We start from the raw sequence: 9,694 nt of genomic DNA on the forward strand, positions 1-9,694 counted from the left end.
ATGCAGCAGCATACATTACATTTTTGGACTGTGCTCACTTGAACTGGAAGTTGGCGCGGCCCTTCCTTGGCAAATTTTGTCATCAAAGTCTGACGTTCTCTGGATTTATGGTGCTTTCACGACAACTGGGAACTCGGAAAAAAACAAGGTCGAATCATGAAGACGTCAGTGATCTTCAGGTCGGAGCTCTAGAAAGATAATATTAGGGACATTTGATATTCACAAATGCAAATGTTTTATTCAAAACATAACTTTTTTCACTTTATAAATGAATTTAAACAATATGGCACTACTTCAACTAAAATGAAAAACAAAAAGGCAATTAAAACTTGTTGTATTATTAATGAATATGATGTTTGTTTAGGATTCATGGCAATGTAAATAGTTTGTATGTATGCTTGTTTGCATGTGACTATTCCTCTTTTATTTGTTAATATTTGTTTGTTAATTTAAAAATAAAATAAAAAAATATATATAATAATTTTTTTAAAGAAAAAAAAGAAAGAGGTCCGAGTTCCCGTCTTGCAATTCCGAGTTGGATGACCGTTCAAAACGTATTTTCCCATTCGGAGCTTCCCAGTTCCACGTTTTTAGCGTAGCAGCATGGTTTTGGATTGACAGCATGGGCAATGTTGAATGTTTATCATTTTATGCTTGGAAAATATACCCTTTTTTATTTATTTTATTTCACCTTTATTTAACCAGGTAAGCCAGTTGAGAACAAGTTCTCATTTACAACTGCGACCTGGCCAAGATAAAGCAAAGCAGTGCGATAAAAACAACAACACAGAGTTACATATGGGGTAAAACAAAACATAAAGTCAAAAATACAACAGAAAATATATATACAGTGTGTGCGAATGTAGTAAGTTATGGAGGTAAGGCAATAAATAAATAGGCCATAGTGCAAAAATAGTTACAATTTACGTTACAAGTTACGTAATTAACACTGGAATGATAGATGTGCAAAAGATGATGTGCAAATAGAGATACTGGGGTGCAAATTAGCAAAATAAATAACAATATGGGGATGAGGTAGTTGGGTGGGCTAATTTCAGAATGGCTGTGTACAGGTGCAGTGATCGGTAAGCTGCTCTGACAACTGACGCTTAAAGTTAGTGAGGGAGATAAGAGTCTCCAGCTTCAGAGATTTTTGCAGTTCGTTCCAGTCATTGGCAGCAGAGAACGATTAGTTACCGGAGTGTAACTCCAGTTCTATGAGTGGAGCGGAGCCCCATAGGTGAGCTCTGCTCCTATTGGTTTACCCTCTGCCCTAAGGCAGCATCAGCCTGAGACAAAATTATGCACACACCTACAGCCAATAGGAGTACATGTGTCCCTGTAAAAGGGGATGCCTCCCCTCAATCAGCCTCCCGAGATATTTTTCTTCAGCGAGACTAGAGAGGGTCGGCAGGGCCTTAAGTCCTATGGGGCTCCGCTCCACTCATAGAACTGGAGTTACACTCCGGTAACTAATCGTTCTATATCGTGGAGCTCCGCCCCATAGGGGAGCTCTGCTCCTATTGGTTTAAGGCGGAGCGTAGCGCTCCAAAATGTACTCCCTGCCGAGCCCAACACTTCTCATCGAAACGAAAAGGTCAAGGCCTAGCAATGGCTGCGACCAAGTCCCGCAGTACTGCAACTAAAAACCCCTACGGGCGTCACAATATACCGCGTCATCGGTTAAAGACCCGCCCCACCTAGTCCAATGGCAATGCCAATGACTAGTGGGCAGATCACCAGAATAGAAGCCATACTACTCTGTACTAGCAGATAGATGTGCCTCAATATCCTGTGAAAACACTACCGACCACTAATGGAATGACACAAAGTGTCACTCTACATTGTGAACGCGGTAGACCGCCCCACTCACTCAATGGAATCCCAAGATTAGTGGGCAGGAACAAAACATGAGTCATACTAAACTGAACAAGCAGATATATGACCTCACATTCTGTCAATCAACACATGCCTCTACTGTACTGAACCTGTCAGTCAGGAGTCATGCCACAAAATATGTTTTCTTATCCAAAGCGGACCTGATGGAAACCTTGTCCATAGTCCTGCTTTTTCCTCTCTTCCTAGCTCAAGATCTCCCTTCAGCTATGCTGAGTACAGACCGAGCCAAAGAGTTAGAAAACACATCTGTCAAAAACACGTCTTCCTAACCAAAGCGGACCTGATGGAAACCTGTGTCCACAGTCCTGCTTCTGCTCTCTTTCTTGCTCAAGAGCTCCCTTCAGCCACGCTGAGTACAGATTGAGCCAGAGAGTTAGAAGACATATCTAAGAGATAGAAACGGATAAATGGAGACGGCATCGACCAGGATGCTGCTCTACAGATATCCTCTACCCCTGTTCCTCTGAAAAGGGCAGTAGAAGCCGCTACTCCACGAGTGGAGTGAGCTCTGATACCCTGAGGCAATTGCCGCCCTGCTGCCTCATAAGCTGTCTCAATGCCTTCACAAAGCCAGTGAGACAACCTCTGTTTTGAAAGTGGTCTACATAGTGCAGCCGCACTCTAATCGTGGCAGGCGATTTTTGCTTATCAAACATGAGCTGTAGAAAAGAGAGAATACTCTCCACCTGACAGCTCATGGGGTCTACACCTTGTGTGACACACCATCGTGAAAACACGTTCCATCTACTGGCATACATCTTAGAAGTGGAACTGGCACGTGAACCCTGTATGGTCCTGATCACTGCATCAGATAACCCACGGCGCTCTAGCCTGTCCCTCTCAGCAGCCAGGCATTCAGTGGTTGGCCGATTATCGTGCCAGCCGCCTGAGACAACGCGTCCCGTCGATGTGGAATTGGCCAAGGTGGCGCAATCAACATCTGACTCATCTCCGCAAACCAAGGAGCCCCCGGGCGATCGGGCGCTATCAGTATCACTGACAGCCCCCCTGACCTCACCCTGGCTAGCAGTGGGAGAATGCAGGACAGCGGAGGGAATGCATACAGGAGAACTCTCGGCCACGGTTGGTGCGCAAAGGCGTCCCTTCCCAGTGGCGGTTCGTCCTGTTCCCTCAGAGAGAACCACAGAGGACATTGCGCGTTCACGCGTGACGCGAATAGGTCCACCTCGGCTCTCCCGAATTGTTCCCAAATCTGGAGAACAATGTCTGGATGCAGACACCACTCGTCGTCTCGAGGACCCCCTCTTGACATGAGGTCTGCTCCTACGTTCAAGTAGCCCGGAATGTGTGCTGCTCTCAATGAGCAAAGGTGCTCGTGAGCCCACAGCCACAATTCCTCTGCCGCCCGATGGAGAGCAGGAGACCTGACTCCTCCCTGGCGATTTATGTGGGCTACTGTGGTCCGGTGGTCTGACCAGACCAGCACATCGCGACCCCGAAGGGTAGACGCAAAGTGGGTCAGAACCAGTCGAACCGTTTCCAACTCCAGGAGGTTGATGTGACGACCTGATTGAGGCCACACACCTCCTATCGCTTGTGTCTGACATGTCCCTCCCCATCCCGTCAGGGACGCATCCGTGAATACTGGGATGTGAGAGGACACCTTTCCTATCGGGACTCCGTGCGTGAGAACGCGCGAGTTTCTCCAATAGTTTAGGTCTGCACTGAGCGAGAGGGGAACCACCACCAACCGATGACGTTGACGCAATGGGTCTAGTCTTAGTTGGCCGAACCATCGCTGCATCCTGCGCATATGCAGGAGTCCCAGCGGAACCACAGAGTGGGCTGACGACATGAGACCCAAAAGTGACATGATCGACAGCGCCGTCACCGTGTGATTCGGACGACACTTCCTTAGGGCTAGCAACAAGGCTACCCTTCGGGGGTCCGAAATTCGAGCCCTCATCCTCACAGTGTCTAGCTGTATCCCCAGGTAGACAATCTGATGAGTGGGCCAGGGCGCGCTCTTTTTCCAATTCACAGCAAACCCCAGACTTGTGAGATGCATCACTGTCTGTGTTGTGTGAGTGATCGCCAGCTCTGCTGACAGGGCGAGAACCAGTAGGTCGTCCAGGTAGGCTAGTAGCCGTATTCCCTGACGACGCAACGGTTCCAATGCCGCCTCCACACACTTGGAAAATGTGCGAGGTGCCAGGGCGTACCCAAATGGCATCCTCGTGTATTCGTGCGCCACCCCTTGAAAGGCGAACCGCAGAAACTTCCTGTGACGCGGCTGAACCGGCACATGAAAGTACGCGTCCTTTAGGTCTATGCTCGTACAAAATCCCCTCTCTGGACACATTCCAGCAGACGTTTTGTCGTTAGCATTCGGAAGGGCCGTTTGGTTATGCTCTCGTTGAGAATGCGTAAATCCAAAATCGGCCTCACTCCCCCCGTCTTTTTGGGCACTAGGAAATAAGGCGAATATAGCCCTTTGTTCCTTTGCTCCCGGGGAACTACTGTCACCGCCTCCTTCGCCAAAAGTTCCGTAATCTCTGTCATCAGAGCGGCCACTTTGTCTGCCGTTTTCATCACCGTCCCCACCACTCCCCTGAACGGGGGTGGGGTCCGGTGGAATTGGAGAGCATAACCCTTCTGCAACGTCTGTTCTAGCCAGCGTGAGAGGGTGCAGCTTCTTCGCCACTGCCAGCAATGCAGAGAAAGCGGCTGGGCCCGAAGCTGTGGTGCATCCAGTAGGAAGGACCTGTATTCCTCTATGGCCCTTACCACCACTGTTCCCCAACATCGAAGTGGTGGAACAGTCCAAGGTGGGCCTCCCGTGAAAGGGAGAGGAACCATCAATGCGTTCTGAGATAGAAAGAGGAGCAGGGACGTCGGTTAAACTCGTAACCGTCGTATTCCTGCCCTCCTTGAACGCATCGCGGGTCTGAATTGCGCTGACCGAGGTCACAGCCTGCGGCAGGGCACCATCCCCAGCAAGCGATTGCGTCATCTTAGGTGACTGCAATTCACTATCAGAGCCCTTCACTACAGTACTCCTAGAAGTCTGTAGTATGAGGTCTCTATGAGGTAAAACAAGGCAGCGCCTTGATACCTTCTTAACTTTCACCTTCTGTGTGTGTTCAACTCTGCACCCCTGGTGGGTTGATTCACACTCAGTGTGGTGAGTACTAGCTCGTTCTGTCAGGGGAGCCGATACGTTGGTTATACCCATAACCTTAGTAATCCGCCCCTCCGTGAACGTAGCATGGGTCTGAATCGCATTAACCGAGGCCTTGGTCTGCGATAATGCGCCGTCCCCAGATAGCTGCTGTGTTACAATGCCTGGGGGCGCCGATACTCTGGACACCTTCGTGACCGCGGTAATCGGGCCCTCCGTGAACGCAGCATGGGTCTGGCTCGTACTAGCGGAGACCTTAGTCTGTGCTAGTGCGCCATCCCCAACAAGCGGCTGCGTCCTCATGTCAGAATCTGACCGGGACTGCTGCCTGCTATGTAAAACACTTCTTATACGTGAAGTGTGATGTGACGACCTGATTGAGGTCTTATGGATACCTACTCTATGTGCCTGTTCAGCAACGCACCCTCGGTGGGCTGAACGGCTCTTAGAGTGGTAAGGAAGAGAGGGTGAGATTTGAACGCTCTCGGACATATTATGGAAAAGGAGCTCTTTTTTGACAAAGTCAGGTGGAGCCAACTCTTTATTAAATACATCAACAAAGGCATTTACATCAACACCCATCCCTTCAACCGAAGGGTGGGGGGGAACAGTGGGCGCTTTCGACACCATCGATGCGTCCTCCATCCACTCCCCCGCGTCCAGTCACGTACGCCTCCTCTTGCCTCCCTTGGAGGGCCAGGTCGACGTCCTCGTCACCTCCCTCGCCGGCTGTAGTGGGGCTACCGTAGCTGCTGGAAGGGCGGGGCCCGTTCCCTTGCTGCTCGTGACCGCCGGATGACGCCGATTACGCCGCCTCGCCGTAGACCCCGGTCTACTTGGAGGGGCGGAGGTAGATGGCCTTTGGGATGGAGCGGGGCCGAGTCGTCCTGCCAACGGCAGGTGCTTGGCCAGCTGTTTCTTCTCCTCCTCCAGCTTAGAAAAACGCTCCGTCGCCTCTTTGACTGCGACCCCAGGGGGGCGTTCAAAAGAGACGTCCTGTCTGCCTCTTTCATGGATGTCAAGGACAACCAGAGGTGTCGTTCCCCGACCACCGAAGTGGCCATGGACCTCCCCACGTAGACTGCGGACGCCTGTGTCAGGTGGAGTATGGCGCCAGAAATTCTGGACGCCTCCTCCACCTCCTCCGGTGCCAGCTCTGTCTTGCCCGTGGTTAAACGGGACAGAGAGGCCGCCAAGAGGGCAATGTTGTTAGCTGCTGCTACAGCTTGGGCTCCCAACCCAAAGGACTTCTCTAACAGCGACGCTGTGAGTCGGTCCTTGTGGGATGGCAACGTGGCCTTCTTGGAAGAGGGCCAAGGGCTCGAACCCGGTACGAGATACGCCGCCATGGCGCTCTCTAACCTGGGGATTCCCTGACCCTGGAACCTTCCTTCCACTCTCGTGAATGGGAGATACGCTTTTACAGGCGAATGCGCCGCTAAAGGTGCCTCCCACGAGCCCTCAACGTATCTAGCCAGAGAAGGCATGGCAGGAGCCACTGGCTCTGCCGCCTTCCTTGGCCTGGAATAAGGACCGCCCTCCATCATATCAACCTCCGGTGCGGCGGGAAGAGGGGGCAGCCTTATCACCAGCCGTTGAGCAGCTCTCTCAATGAGACCCGGAAAATCCGATCTCAGAGAGGCTGCGGCGAAAGAGAGAGCTTCTGATCTCTCAGAGCTCGTATCCCCTTCGCTATAAGGACTACAAGCCCTCTCGCTCTCCAAAGGAAAGGGGGGCTTGAAAATATGAGGGATGGGGTCAGACTGTTCCATTGGAATGCCAGACTCCTCCTCAAAGTCCTTATCCTCCCCCGAGTCTGCGCCGTCGGACGACGCCTCTGAAGCAGAGGCTAGTATCGACAGCACGTCCTCAAGGGGGATGTCCTCCCTGAAAAACGCCCAACGCTGCTTCCTCTCCTTTAAAGAAAGGAGGGCGCAGGAGGCGCAATTCGGGGGACTGCAGACGCCTTCCTTGGCATGCTGGGATCCCAAACACACGAAACACAGGTCGTGGTGGTCACCGGCCGCCATGGAAGTGCATCTGCACTGAGCTCTGAAAAGAGCTTTTTGGGGTGGAAAAACTCCCGGTGTGCTCATTTAGACGACGTTGATGACTGGAATATCAACAGCGTTTTTCTCGTCCTGAGTCTTGTGCTTCGTCTCTTCTTGACTCTTCAGTCTAGTCATCCAGTCGCTGAAGAAAAAGGGAGGCTGATTGAGGGGAGGCATCCCCTCTTATAGGGACACCTGTACTCCTATTGGCTGTAGGTGTGTGCATAATTTTGTCTCAGGCTGATGCTGCCTTAGGGCAGAGGGTAAACCAATAGGAGCAGAGCTCACCTATGGGGCGGAGCTCCACGATATAGAACTGGAAGGAATGGCGGCCAAAGGAGGTGTTGGCTTTGGGGATGACCAGTGTGATGGAGCGCAGACTACGGGTGGGTGTTGCTATGGTGACCAATGATCTAAGATAAGACGGGGATTTGCCTAGCAGTGATTTATAGATGACCTGGAGCCAGTGGGTTTTGGCGACAAATATGTAGTGAGGGCTAGCCAACAAGAGCGTACAGGTCACAATGGTGGGTAGTATATGGGGCTTTGGTGACAAAACGGATGGCACTGTGATAGACTACATCCAATTTGCTGAGTAGAGTGTTGGATGCTATTTTGTAAATGACATCACCGAAGTCAAGAATCGGTAGGATAGTCAGTTTTACGAGGGTATGTTTGGCAGCATGAGTGAAGGCGGCTTTGTTGCGAAATAGGAAGCCGATTCTAGATCTAACTTTTGATTGGAGATGCTTAATGTGAGTCTGGAAGGAGAGTTTACAGTCTAACCAGACACCTAGGTATTTGTAGTTGTCCACATACTCTAGGTCAGACCCGCCGAGAGTAGTGATTCTAGTCGGGTGGGCGGGTGCAAGCAGCGTTCGGTTGAAGAGCATGCATTTAGTTTTACTAGTGTTTAAGAGCAGTTGGAGGCTACGGAAGGAGTGTTGTATGGCGTTGAAGCTCGTTTGGAGATTTTTCAGCTCTTTCAGAACATCAGCTGTCTGAATTTGTGTGAAGGAGAAGCAGGGGGGGCATGAGCAAGTTGAGGCGGAGGGTGCAGAGCTTGTGGCCGGGGTAGTGGTAGCCAGGTGTAAAGCATGGCCAGCCGTAGCAAAATGCTTGTTGAAATTCTCGATTATTGTAGATTTATCGGTGGTGACAGTGTTTCTTAGCCTCAGTGCAGTGGGCAGTTGGGAGGAGGTGCTCTTATTTTCCATGGACTTTACAGTGTCCCAAAACTTTTTGGAGTTAGTGCTACAGGATGCAAATTTCTGTTTGAAAAAGCTAGCCTTTGCTTTCCTAACTGATTGTGTATATTGGTTCCTGACTTCCCTGAAAAGTTGCATATCGCGGGGGCTGTTCGATGCTAATGCAGTACGCCACAGGATGTTTTTGTGCTGGTCAAGGGCAGTCAAGTCTGAGGAGAACCAGGGGCTATATCTGTTCTTAGTTCTGAATTTTTTGAATGGGGCATGCTTATTTAAGATTGAGAGGAAAGCACTTTTAAAGAACAACCAGGCATCCTCTACTCATGGAATGATGTCAATATCCATCCAGGATACCCGGACCAGGTCAATTAGAAAGGCCTGCTCGCTAAAGTGTTTTAGGGAGCGTTTGACAGTGATGAGGGGTGGTTGTTTGACCTCGGACCCATTATGGACGCAGGCAATAAGGCAGTGATCGCTGAGATCCTGGTTGAAGACAGCGGAGGTGTATTTAGAGGGTAAATTTGTCAGGATGATATCTATGAGGGTGCCCATGTTTACAGATTTAGGGTTGTACCTGGTAGGTTCGTTGATCATTTGTGTGAGATTGAGGGCATCTAGTTTAGATTGTAGGTTGGCCGGAGTGTTAAGCATATCCCAGTTTAGGTCACCAAGCAGTACGAACTCTGAGGATAGATGGGGGGCAATCAGTTCACATATGGTGTCCAGGGCACAGCTCGGGGCTGAGGGGGGTCTGTAGCAAGCGGCAACAGTGAGAGACTTATTTCTGGAAAGGTGGATTTTTAGAAGTAGAAGCTTAAACCCAGACTTGGGACCACACAGCCACTCCACTGAATAGCAAGCTAGTGATTAGCCACTGATTCCTTCCAAACCACTCATTGTTGAATTAGACATTTCCAACTTGTTGTGTAATGTTTATGTCCAATGGCCGATGAGCACCGATACATTGTATCTATAATTTCTCTTCATTATTTACCTTTATATGACAAGGATTAAAAAGGATTTGCCAGTAGATTGTCGATTTGATTCATGATGATGACTTCTTGTCTAGCTTGCTAGCTAAGATTTTGAAAGTATGATGTTGACATGATCAGTCCAATCAAACCTACTGTCGATATAACGTGATTTGACATCATTTTATCTGTGGTCAATGACCATGAGCCTTCCTGGATGGGCACTTCGAATGTAACTCAATGGCAGCACCTAAGGGGCTTGAATCTTCGAGCTCTACCCTTAGATTTGGCAGTGATGTAGTGTCCCCATGAGTGACAGAACACTGAGCCAATCACGGCGCAACTAGAGAACATTACCAACCCCTACCCTCCATATTTTCCGCTGGCTGCCCCACCACCACAGAAAGCACTGAGCTAGGCTGA

Source organism: Coregonus lavaretus (genome assembly GCF_964263955.1).
Source record: "Coregonus lavaretus genome assembly, chromosome: 11".
Classification (NCBI taxonomy): Eukaryota; Metazoa; Chordata; class Actinopteri; order Salmoniformes; family Salmonidae; genus Coregonus; species Coregonus lavaretus.